The 13,473-nt window shown below is 38.9% G+C and overlaps 1 long non-coding RNA gene across 2 annotated transcripts in view; it reads left to right on the forward strand.

Annotated features, from left to right (window-relative positions):
• Nucleotides 1-13,473, forward strand: part of LOC105489339 (uncharacterized) — a 273,282-nt gene that overhangs the window by 222,816 nt on the left and 36,993 nt on the right. The gene's annotated exons all lie outside the window — the stretch shown is intronic.

Here is a 13,473-nt window from a genome sequence, read left to right on the forward strand (position 1 = left end):
CACTCAACAAAACTAATTATAACATGACAAAAAATAAAATATACACAATAACCACGTGGAACTTATTAGTCATGCAATGTTGGTTTAAAATTCAAAAATCAACTAACATAATCTACCATATCAACAATAATCATATGATCAAATTAATTAACACAGGAAGTCATTTGACAAAATACAATACCTATTTATGTGCAAACTCTCAGAAAAAAATAGGAGTAGAAGGAAATTTGTGCAACTTGATAGAAATCATATGCAGAAATCCTACAGTGAACATTGTACTAAATGCTCAGTCACCCCCACTCAGATTGGGAACATGGCAAAGATGTCTGCTCTCAGCAATCTAATTCAAGATAGCTGGAAGTTATAACTAGTGCAATAAAGCAAGAAAAAGAAATAAAAGGCTTAAAGAATGGAAATGAAGAAATAAAACTTTCTGTTTTCGGATTATATGATTGTCTATGTAGCAAATCTCAAGGTGTCCAACAACTTCTGGATCTAATTAGTCAGTTCAGCAAGTTGCAGGATATAGGAACACACAAAAATCAATTGAATTCTTCCCTGCTAACAACGATCATGCAGAAATCAATTTAAGAAAAAACATTTAAAATTGCTCAATGACAAGTAATTCATATAACACTTAACAAATATATACAGTATCTATATGCTGCAAATTATGAAACACTGATGAAAATAAATCAAAGATCTAAACGAATAGACATGAACAAAGTTAATAGATTGCATGTCTTATAGTAGTAAAGATGTCAGCTTTGACCAAAGTGATCTATAGGTTTAATGCAATTTTCATAAAAATTCCAGCAAGGAATTTTTAGCCTTCTGGCCTACTGCAAACCTCAAACTTGCCATCCTTCACAATCTCATGAGCCAGTTCCTTAAAGTACAATAAATGTCAATAGATAGATAGCTATCCATCCTGTTGGTTCTGTTTCTCTGGAGAACACCAATCAATAAAAGACCTAATTAGACAGAATTCAAGTCTGAAAGCGTATCTTTTGCAATATTCAGAAAATGTCTACCATGGCCCTGGGTATTTATACATTCAATTCACAAATTCATATGGAAGAAGACAGATTAATCTCAGCTTGTAAGATGCAGAATCTCATGGTGAATAGGTTCATGGGCTCTAGAGACAGATTTACTGCTTTTAAATCACAGCTCCAAAATGGCTAGCTGTGTGAACCATAAGCAAGTTATTTAATTTATCTGTACTTATTTTCTTCCTCTGTAACCTGAGATAATATGAGAACTCATCTCATATGGTTGTTGTATTAAATAAGTTAAAATATAAGGTGTTTCAAATAGTGCCTGGCACATGGGAAATACAGATACATTTTAACTATTAATTTTGATTATTATAATATTCATTCAGCAGGGTCCATTGATTTATCCATTCCTTTAATTAAATACCTTTACCTTCCATATCATATTCCAGAGTATTATTATATAATGTTTTGTCAACAGTGCCTTGTACATTTTTTAAAAGCCTCCGCACTTCATTTGGTAGCAGTTTTTAATATGGAAAAAAAGATGCATCTGGGAGGTGAACCCTCTACAAAGATATTTGTATCTTTCCCCAGATAGTTTCCTAGCCAGTAACGGAATTGGGGCATGAATAATAAATGTGGTTCTTACATTCTCTTCCAACTCTGAATTTCTTTTACTTAATAAGTAATTACTTTTAACAATAAGATTGATTTGATTTCATCTCATTAAAAATTTTAAGGGTGACTACAAAAGTGTGTATAATTGCAATTTTAACAGTGCTTTATAAAATACTAAGACATATATTTCATTTTGAGAAATTGCTGTATTCTTAAAAGCACATGCATCTATAATTACAAATATACAGTGCAAAGCCAATTTTCAGAGAATAATTCTACAGTGTTTACAAGATATGGGATGATGTACTAGGTAAGGCACTCAGATACCTTCGGAACCTGAGTCCTAGATTGGGATCTTATACCCCTCTGTCTAGCTATGTGTACTTACACAAGTTCACTCTCTTCAGTCCAATATTCCAATATGTTAGTGTCCATACTAACATTTCTAATTGCTTACACTATTGAGCAATTTTAAACCAAAGCACTTAAGAACATTTAATAGGCTGCACGGTGGCTCACGCCTGTAATCCCAGCACTTCGGAAGGCCAAAGTAGGTGGATCACGAGGTCAGGAGATCAGGACCATCCTGGCCAACACAGTGAAACCCCGTCTCTACTAAAAATACAAAAATTAGCTGGGATGGCACGTGCCTATAGTCACAGCTACTCACGAGGATGAGGCAGGAGAATCACTTGAACCCGGGAGGTGAAGTTTGCAGTGAACTGAGATCACGCCACTGCACTCCAGCCTGGGCGACAGAGTGAGACTCTGTCTCAAAAAACCAACCAACCAAACAACAAAAAGCAAAGAAAACATTTAATAACTTGTAAACCATAATTCAAAGATAATATCTTATTTAGAATCACGCTACCAAACAAAGAATCATTGATTTCTAATGTCTTAGATCTATGTGGCAACAAAACATGCCAGATGGCAAAATCCTCTTTAATCAAAGCATTGAGTGTTAGTTTTGGAGCTTCACAGCGTTTTAAGTTTAGGCATCATTTCATTAAGCCAGTCAGTCTAGACGTGCCAGTTCTAAAGTTCTTTGTCTTCATGATGATTTGGTTCCAATGTTAATACAAAAAGTTCTAAATTTGTTTATTTTACCAGTAAGCGGTGGTCTTGTTTAGGGAAGTTTCAGGAGTAGTTTGCATTCATTTGTTAATCTTGTTGCTGGATGCATTTTCTGATTTAGATTCCACTATCATCATTTATTCAGTGGTGGATAACAGGGAGAGAGATTGATCACAAAGTTGTAATTCAATCTGTAGATTGTGATGTTTATGATATCATCAGTATCATGAGATTAAATTACAAGTTGCAATCTATCTTCCTTCTCTTTGCTTATTTGTTTTCCTAATATATGAGAAACATCTCAACGTTTTGTTGGCACAGACTTAAATATTTTTTGAAAGGAAATGTATCCTAAAGTTTCTGAAATGATGTAGCATTGTGATGCTTAATTAATCTGATTTTTCTTCAAGATAACACACTGATAAATTAGTAAAATATAAACAAAAAACACTAGAGTGTTCATTAGAGTGGTTTACTTTCATTAAATTTTTAAGAGCTGTTAAACAGTACTAATACATCTACCAATAATAACTGTCCAACACCTCATTGTAGCTTTTTCTGATTTCACTGCAGATATAACCAGTGGTAACTCATACTTTCCAGTTTCTTTCACATGTGACTCCATGCCTGCACTCTGTGTCAGTATCTAGAATTATAGATATACGGCAAGGTTCTCATGGTTCCTCGTGTGCTCATTTGTATACGGGGAAACCCACAGTTGAGGGACTTGCCCAAGATTATCTTAAATCTTCTGGCCATTTTATTACCATGTATAGAGGCTAACCTGGCTCATTTCTGTTCAATAGTCTTTGGTAAAATAGTGCTTCCAAAATTCAATGTGCATAAAGAATTGCTAGGGGTTATTTTTTTTCCAAAATATATCCTGAGCCTAGAAAGATGCACAGGAATCTATATTTTTAACAAGCATATTATGTGATTCCAACATACTACTTTCAGAGACATATAACTCTAGAAATGAAGCACTTAATCCAAGTATTACAAAGGAATGGTTGACTTAGTTCTCAAAACTCTCATCATCAGTTAAGTACAGAAATACAGAGGAAGGTAAAAATGTATTGGTCTTTGGAACAAATCGAATCTCCATATTTGGAGGCTGCTCTCATGCCCCCTTGGGTCTTTTTTTTCCCACAAACAATGCCCAGTGATCCTCGAACTGAGCCTCGGTGGCCTCTCACACTTGCTCTAAGTATCTCCTACGTTTTCTAAACTGCCTTTGAAGTTTAACCTGATGCAGCATGAAAATTACAGAGTTGGATGAAATCATTAGTGTCTTCCTTCATCTTAAAAGTTAATTGCCTAACTATATCTTTCATAAAGTGAAATGGAAATAACCCTAGAGAAGACTTATTTGAAGAAATGTAGAATAGAGGAGAGGACAGAGAACCCTGGGTTCAGAACTAGTCTTTAAATTCAGAGGCTAAATTTACAAGGTATATGACCCTGAGCAATTTTTTACCTGTAAAATGAGAAAATAAGAAACACTATTGTTACTTTGAGCATGGAAGTAGGTAAAAACGTATTTCTTGCACAACTGCTAATAAGCTTTACGGTAGCATATTTCTCTTATCTAAAGTAAACTCTTCCCTCCCAAGTCATTCTCTGTATCATACTCCATTTTATTTTATTAATGTTTACAACTATATAAATTGATTTAATTTGTTTGTTTATACCCTTAATAAATGAATTAATATGATTATTTTTCCACCTCATTAGAGATATGTTTCCCTCCAAAGGATAAGGACTTCAGCTGTCTTCGTCACTGATAACATTTTCAAGGCTGATACATAATAGGTACGCAATAAATATATGGTGATTGAATGAATGTTTGGCACATGGTAGTCATACAATAAGTGTTAATTACTTTTCAGATGAGGTTTTGAAAGCACAGAAAATATCTATTTAAAAAGTATCTTGTATTCCCAGCACTTTGGGAGGCCGAGGCGGGCGGATCACAAGGTCAGGAGATCGAGACCACGGTGAAACCCCGTCTCTACTAAAAATACAAAAAATTAGCCGGGCGCGGTGGCGGGCGCCTGTAGTCCCAGCTACTCAGGAGGCTGAGGCAGGAGAATGGCGGGAACCCGGGAGGCGGAGCTTGCAGTGAGCCGAGATCGCGCCACTGCACTCCAGCCTGGGCAACAGCGTGAGACTCCGTCTCAAAAAAAAAAAAAAAAAAAAAAAAAAAAGTATCTTGTAAGGAGTTCATTAAACGTTTTGCAGAAAATTCTGCAGATCTTGCAAAGGTGTAAGATAGATAAGCTTAAGCAAATGGTACTTCAGGTTTTGCAGAGGGTAACATAGAATGTTATTATTCCAAAAACCTGTTCTTTGTTTTTCATTAAATAGGGAGTACATTCTGACCTTTAGCTGAATACGACTGTTCAAAATGAACCCTCTATTCCCAGCTCCCTTTGCAGCAATATGGGGCCACAGAATAAAGCTCTGTCTAACTACATGCAATCAGAAGTGACAAGTACAAATTTTTGGAAGTGCGCCCTTGTTGGCACTCTTCCTCCTCCATGACAGTCAGAATGGAGGAGTTTGGTGAGCCCTCATGAGTCATGTGAATAAGAGCAAAAGGCTGGGGGGGGGGGCAATGAGGTAGAAAACGCCTGCATCCCTGATTCCTGACAACCTCGTGGAGCAGAACCACAACAGCCTGGGAAAGAACCGTTTTTCTTTCTTTACAAAATAATTATTTGGAGTCCCCATCATATTTAGACAAACTTATGTCCTGAATATAAATGCACACCATCAGTTCTTGTAATATCCTCATTTAATGGCATCAATATGTTCTTGGAAATTGAAACTATAAGTGACATGACATACACTGAAACCAATTTTTTTCTTTTTTATTTTTTTTTTTTTGAGACGGAGTCTCGCTCTGCCGCCCAGGCTGGAGTGCAGTCGCCGGATCTCAGCTCACTGCAAGCTCCGCCTCCCGGGTTCACACCATTCTCCTGCCTCAGTCTCCGGAGTAGCTGGGACTACAGGCGCCCGCCACCGCGCCCGGCTAGTTTTTTGTATTTTTTAGTAGAGACGGGGTTTCACCGTGTTAGCCAGGATGGTCTCGATCTCCTGACCTCGTGATCCGCCCATCTCGGCCTCCCACAGTGCTGGGATTACAGGCTTGAGCCACCGCGCCCGGCCGAAACCAATTTTTTTCTTATCAACGTGATAAGAAGATGAGTTGAAGGAGATGGTGTTATTGGAGGACCTGTTGTTTGCTCTTTCATTTAAAGTTGCAGTTTTCAAGACCCAACCTATAATGTTAAGTGTGGACTTACTTGTCATTTTAGCCACTTAACACAGGGTTGGTAATATATTGCTTATCATCCTTATACAGCTAATTTCTCTGTTTTTATTAACATATTCAAATTATCTTCTGCTAAAATAGCGATTCGATAATGTTTTTAATAGTGAAGTAGTGAGTGAATAGAATAGCTCCCCCTCTCCCCCCTAAAAATGTTCCAGTCCACTCAGAACCTCAGAATGTGACTTTATGTGGAAATAGCATTTTTGCAAACGTAATTAAGGATCTCAAGATGAAATTATATTCGATGTGGGGTGGGCCCTAAATCCAATGACTGATGTTTTCATAAAAGGAGAGGAAGATTTACACACAGAGACACACAGAGGTGGCTCCATGAAGACGCAGGCTGAGACTGGAGTGTTGTGGCCATAAGCCAAGGAACACCAGGAGTCACCAGAAGCTAGAAAGAGCAGGGGAGAAGCTTTCCAAGAGTCTTCATGGAAAATGTGGTCCCGCTTCCATGGTGACTTAACTTCTTGCCTTCAGTACCGTGAGAGAATAAACTGTCATTGTTTTAAGCAGCCAAATTTGGGAAATTTGTTATAATAATTCCAAGAAACTAACACAGGAGATAAAACTAGATGACTGTAGTTGAAAGGCCCATTTTAGCCCCCAATGTCTCATTTTCCCAGCGTCCCACCAAGAACAAAATCAATGGCACATAAAAGGATTAAACTGAATAAAGTTAAGATTAAGGGAGTCCCCAAGGGCCAGTAGTACACCAGCAACAGGAGAAACCATTTCAGCCCTGGAACTGAAGACAGACGTGGGGACAGTCTGTCTTCTGGAGCCTGGTGAGATGAGGAGCCTAAGAAAAATGGCCACTGACAGGAATTATGACCTTAGAGGAATGTGTCACCACCAGAACTACAAATGCAACAGGGAGAAATGTAGTCATAAACACCCAGAACTGTCTCCCAGCCTAGGTCCTCTGCCAGTCCCTCTCCTTGACCATTTTCAACTAAAGTCAGGGGAGATCATGTTAAAGAGTCTATGGTAGTTGGCCCATGAGGCACAGAGCAGGGCAGAAAGGGGCAGAAAAGGGATCTGGGCCCTAATTCAAATGGGCAACACTCAGCAGGGATTTCATGACTTGATTTGGCAGAATGTGCAACCATCTGAAAGCGTTATCCCAGTACTGAGCTCCTCAAGGGAGAATATATTTAGTCATTTTAGCAAACTCAGCATCTACCACAAAGCTAGGCATCATAAATCTTCTTATATATGTGAGCCGTCTTTGGTAGCAAACATTACTTATTCCCATTATAATCACTCCAAGTTAAACTATATGTCATCTAAAATCTTGTCTACTCAACAGGATATTAGGCACATGGTATATAAAATGTGACTGCCAAGTATATAGATTTGTTATGCATGTGAGGAATGCTTGTTAATCCCAGTTTGTACTCTCAGTAAATAGTGTTTGAATGCCTGACTGGATGAATAAAGATTTCTCAGATTTGTGCCTTAAACTCCTAGAGGTATTAAGAAAATATCAGGTCCAACATGCGCCCGGCCAATCTAATCTGTTTGAAGAATGCTCTGTATTTTCTCATAAGAACTGTTTTCCCAAAGCACAGAAAGATATCATAAATGTACAATTCTTAGAGACTCAGACTTTGAGTTTTTCAAGAAAATAAAATAAGGTGAGCATGAGCCCTGCTAAAGGTAAAATCCCTTATCATGAAATTCCTTTCACCTTAGAAATAATTGAGCTCTATTTTCTAGCAGCGTCTCCTTCCAGATGATCAGTGAAGCGATATGTGCTCTGTAGGTCTAGGTGCAGAGAATATTAATAGAATGTATCATATGTATAATTTGAGTGGAAAAAAGCACACAAAGGGAAACTTGGGGGAAATGAATTAGAAAATTGGTCACATTGAAAAGAAAGAGGGCAGCAAATTTGCTCGGACTCATGAGACTGATTTAGACTTGATGCCTTAGGGCATCATATTCTAGAGAATGAGGAAGCAACAGAAACATTTACAGGTAGCAGCTTCTCCTTCTCCCTCATCGTGATGAGCCCAGGATGGTAAGGACAGAAAGCAGAGCAAAATTCCCTAAAGCTCGCTAGGGAGCTAGGGAAACTGTGCAGTTTGTGAAAGAATACCGAGATAGAGGATGCCTCTCACTAGTCATCTGTGATCAAGTCACCCCCCAAGTTAGCACCCACCAGATGCTAAGTGCTGTGGAAAGTGGAAAGAGTGATATTAAAGAGCATGATTCCCACTCTGAAGGGCCTCTAGTCTAGCAATGAAAAAACTAACTAGAACGTTGATTAAATGTGGTTTGCTGTCATGATAACATCTCAACAGTGCTATAGAAATAGAAGACTAACTCAGCTTCGGGAGCTTAAATAGGCTTCCAAGAAGGAATACTAGAGACGAGGTGCATAGACTAGTAGAGGGTGAAGGATGCATGGGGAAGGAGGGTATGTCTAGTGAAGAAAGTCGCATAAACAAAGGCAGGGAAGTATGAAAGTGCTGGTGCTGAGAGACAGCTCAAACAGGTCCATGGTTGTTGGTGAGGGGTGTGGCGTGGTAAGGGGTGTGCTATAATGTGGAGTGTGGTGATCATGAAAGGTGCGGCCATAGTGAGGAGTGAAAGTTTGGTAAGCGGCATGGCTATTAGTGAGGGGTGTGGCTATATAGTGAGTTGTGGGTGTGGTTAGGAGTGTGGTGAGGGGTGAGGCTTATTACTGGGTGTGGCTGTCAGTGAGAAGGTGTAGCTGGTGAGGGGCATGGCTGTAATGAGGGACATGGCTGATGGTGAGGGTCTTAGCTATAGTGTGGGGTGTGAACCTGTAAGAGGCCATGGCTGATGGTGAAAAGTGTGGCTGTTAGTCAGAGGATGTGGCAGTATTGTGGGATGTGGTGTGGTGACACGCATGGCCATTAGTAAGGGGGTGTGGCCATATGTGGGGTGTGGCTGTAGTGAAGGGTGAGGCTTTAGTGAGGGGCTGTGGCTATAGCGTGGGGCATAGTTGCATGAGGGGCGTGCTTATAGTAAGGGGCGTGACTATTAGTAAGGGTCATAGCTATAGCATGGGGTAAGGACATGGTGAGGGGTGTGGCTTAGCTAGCTTTTGGTGTATAATGAGGGGCATTGCAACACCATGAGCATGACCACAGTGACAAGGTTGTTTTGAACGAAAGAATATGAAGCTGAAAATAGATGGAGTATGGAATATGTAATTTATTGATTGAAATACATAGATGTGAAGCTAAACAGGTGAAATCATTCTGAAGGTAATGGAGTGAGACTAGAAAGTTTGCACTTACGAGAAGTTTCTCTAGCCACAGTAATAACAGGTGAATTAAAACAGAGGGATTGGAGGAAAAGAAAGAAATTAGGAAACTATTGAATAGTCCAGAAAAATAATATAATAGCATACACTAAGAGAGTGGGAATGGAAGCGAGATGACAGAGCATCAAAAAAGATACACCAGTCAAGAGTGTTTAACTTCGCTCCAGCCCGGCCCCCTTCTGTGCCTCAGGAGCCCACAGTGTGGCCGCATCTGTTACGTGGTCATCTGTGAAGAGTTCCCCTTCTGAAATCTTTACTTCACTAAACCATCTTGTGCATAAATTATTAATCTCTAGAATCTCTCCTGTTATATCACTTCTTTGACCTCATCAAAGCCACCTACACCTTTGCTTTTTCTTTAAACTCCTGTGTTTGGTCGCTCATTTAATGCTGCCTCCATCAGCTGGCATGTGTGTCTCTCTTCAGTGCTCTTCAAGCAGTCCAAGAAGTCCAGGAGACCCATCTGCTTTCTCCATTCAAACACCCAATGTGATGAGTACTGTTGGAGAAAATCACCATTATACTTTTCTCTGGATTTCCAAGGCCTGCATAAAAACCTGTTTCCTGGTGATCTCCACCTTCAATTTACTATATCCAAAAATTAGCTCAAAATCTGTATTAACCCCCATTCTGAAGCCTGACTCTTCTTATCTTGGTGAATAGTCATCCAGTCATCAAAGTCAGGAGCCAGGAGTCAAGCCCAATTCTTCCCTTTCTCTCACTGAAACCATGTCCCAAAGAGTTAAAGAAACCAATGACTAACAGAATTTCTTGAGTTTGCATAACACACACACACACACACACACACACACACACAGCACTGAAATTTCCTTTGCTTGTAAGATAACAAAACTGGCTGAAATCAGTTAAAACCAGTGTAGCAATTAGATTATCTGCAGAACAACCTTGCTGAAATCACAGCCTGAATTTCAACAGCATATTTCATATGAACGCCTCCTGAATTTGCACATGGGACCTATGAGGTAACATGAAAGAATAGCTGCTCATGCCTTTTTTCCTTTCCTTTTCCTTTTTTCCTTTCACCAATTGCCTGCTAATCCCGCAATCCACCTTTAAATCTTTTTAGTAAAAATATGGTGGTAAAGTCAGCAGAAGGAGACAGATTTGAGCTGGACACCTGGTCTCCTTGTTGATCGACTCACAATAAAAGCCAGTATCAGCTTCCAGTGCACTGGGCAGCGAGCCCTCTGCTCAGTAATATCACCTCCTATGTTTGCTTGGTCATCAAGTCCTGTTGAAGAGTGGAAATTAAAGAATTGTGCACTTTAGTTTTTCTCTAGTTCCTCTGTGAAAGTAGGTTTCAGGTTCAGTTTCTAAGAGTAACAGGGACAGACCTTAAGGTTATTAGGCTGGGCATGGTGGCTCACATCGGTAATCCCAGTATTTTGGGAGGTCAAGGCGGGTGGATCACTTGAGGTCAGGAGTTTGAGACCACCCTGGCCAATATGACAAAACCCCATTTCTACTAAAAATATAAAACTTAGCCAGGCTTGGTGGTTCGCACTAGTCCCAGCTACTTGGGAGGCTGAGACCGGAGAATTGCTTGAACCTGGGAGGTGAGCTTGCAGCAAGCTGAGATCGCACCATTACACTCCAGCCTGGGCAACAGAGTGAGACTTGGTCCGAAAAAAAAAAAAAAAGACATTAAGGTTATTGGCTGTTAAATTCAAAAGGCAATTTTTTGAGCTATAAAACATGAGGATGGGAAGTAAAATAATCTCTAAGATTCCCTTCAGTTTATTTACATTATAGTTAATGATCCCTGAGTGCAACCATTTCAAAAATATATTTTTAGGTATTTTTTGAAAAATGTCTTCAGCGTTTTATATCATAGACACCTCATTATGGAAATCTCTCCACCCTTTAAATTCAATTCACTCTCTGTCACAAAGAAATTATATTTTAATAAAATTTTCTGAGTTCATAAATACATGCAACACAAGAGACACAAGAAGTATAAACCTAAATGCCTAAAAAGGTAAAATATGCCAAAATAAAATGTACTTATGAGTGAAGAAAAGAAGTAAACCAAAAATAAACTGACTGAATTAAGACAAATGTATGGGAATTAGTGCATTTGTGTAAAACAATATATAATAATGCAAAATATAATGAAAGTCACTGTCTAACTTTTTTTTTTTTTTTAATGAAACAGGGTCTTGCTCTGTCACCCAGGCTGGAGCACAGTGGTGGGATCATGGCTCACTGCAGCCTTGACCTCCTGGGCTTAAGCGATCCTCCCACCTCAGCCTCCCAAGTAGCTGGTACTACAGGCACACACCACCACTCTTAGCTAATTTTGTTTGTTTGTTTGTTTTTTTGTAGAGGCAGTGTTTTGCCATGTTGCCCAGGCTGGTCTCGAACTTCTGTGTTTAAGCGATACCCCTGTCTCGGCCTCCCCAAATGCTGAGATTACAGGCATGAGCCTTCATGTCTGGCTCTAATTTAAATAGAATAAAGCACATAAACTCTTGTATACTGAGTTTTCTGTGGCTAAATTGTACTGATTCATATGTAGAAGAGTATAACATTAATAACAAGCCTTATTAAATTGTACATTATGTACATAGGTATTTGCTGTTATTAAGATGCATGGCTGGCAAAAGGAACAAATAATGTACTCATGCCCTTTGTTTCTCAGAAATAGCTGCAGCTGGGCAAAGCCCTTGGATGTCAGAAACAAAATGAAGTTGTATTTTTCATGCCTTCTGATTAACTTCCAGTGCCTCCCAAGCACCAGTAACCAAATGAAGAATGCTAAACATTTTGTTAGTAAAAAAAAATCTAATAATTGTCAGAGGACACAAATCAAAAGCTAACCATGAAAAGAGTTTCCATACTCTGTTTTCACCCTAATTCAGTTCATTAAGCATAAGCTGAGAAAAATAACTGCAAGAATGAATTTTTAAATGTATTATTTCCATAACCAAGAATGGCTCTAACTTCAGTGTTTGTGTGACGTGTACGTATGTGCATGTGTGTGTGTTGTGTAACTTCAATGTCACAGTATTTTATGTCAGATTGTTTGGATTCAGACCTCATAAAGTACTTGCTGTGGGGCCTTGAGGAAGTCAGCCCCTCTGAGTTTACTCTTATGTAAAATCAGGACAGCAAGACCTACCTCAGAAACTGCAGACGTGTCTGTGACGTTCAAGCCCCCCATAAATGATAGTTTTTATTGTGATTTGCACATATAGCTGTTTAATAAAGACATGCTTTTAGCTCTTATTGACTCATGTCCAGCTCAACAGAAAAAAAGTGCCTGGAAAAGAGAAACAGCAAAAAATAAACGTGATTTCATATATATGTATATATTACGCTATGAATTAAAGGTAATACACACAAAATGATAAGAAGTTGAGACACCACATTGTTTTTGAAAACAAAATGAAGTTCTTTCTAATTAATAACTTTCAAATGGATTTTCCCCTTTTTACGTGACATATCACTGTGAATTATAACACTCACAAGGTTCTGGTGGTGGGTCTGCAAGAAAAATCTAGTATGTCTCCCACTTCAGAGACAGCCAGAACTAGGAGGAGCATTGCCGAGCGTGCAGCTATTTCACTCTCCTGGGGTCTAGTTCACTGTCCATGCTGGTCTACACCACTTCTAATCCCTTGGAACTCAACATTCAGTTTCTGATCTGACGTTATCCAGTCTTTTAGGAAAGCAATTGTCATGAGAAAGAACACAAATTACCCATTCTCTGTCACAGTAATGCAGCGAATGTCTGAGGGAACTGGATGCTGGTAATGTCATGAGGCTCTTGGCATGTGTTTGTATCTAAGAAGCTCATACAGGGTACGGTAAATTCAACGACAGAAACAGATCTTCAGAACACCTATTTTATTTCTCCCCAAATTTCAGATTGAGAAATGTATGTCAGAAAGAGTTGTTTATCTGAATTAAATGTATATTGTGGACAGAATAACGAATAAGCAGAATATCAGTGCACTTATCCATGTATCTTTACCCAGATCAATTTCTATTTTCTATCTACCCCTTTGTCTTCAAACTGTGCTTCTTGAGTTATTTTCAGCATATTGTTCTATCCAAGAAAAACACAAAACCAAGACCAAGGAGTCTAGAAAATGATTTAAGTTGTTACTAAA

The sequence above is a fragment of the Macaca nemestrina genome, chromosome 19 (genome assembly GCF_043159975.1).
Source record: "Macaca nemestrina isolate mMacNem1 chromosome 19, mMacNem.hap1, whole genome shotgun sequence".
Classification (NCBI taxonomy): domain Eukaryota; kingdom Metazoa; phylum Chordata; class Mammalia; order Primates; family Cercopithecidae; genus Macaca; species Macaca nemestrina.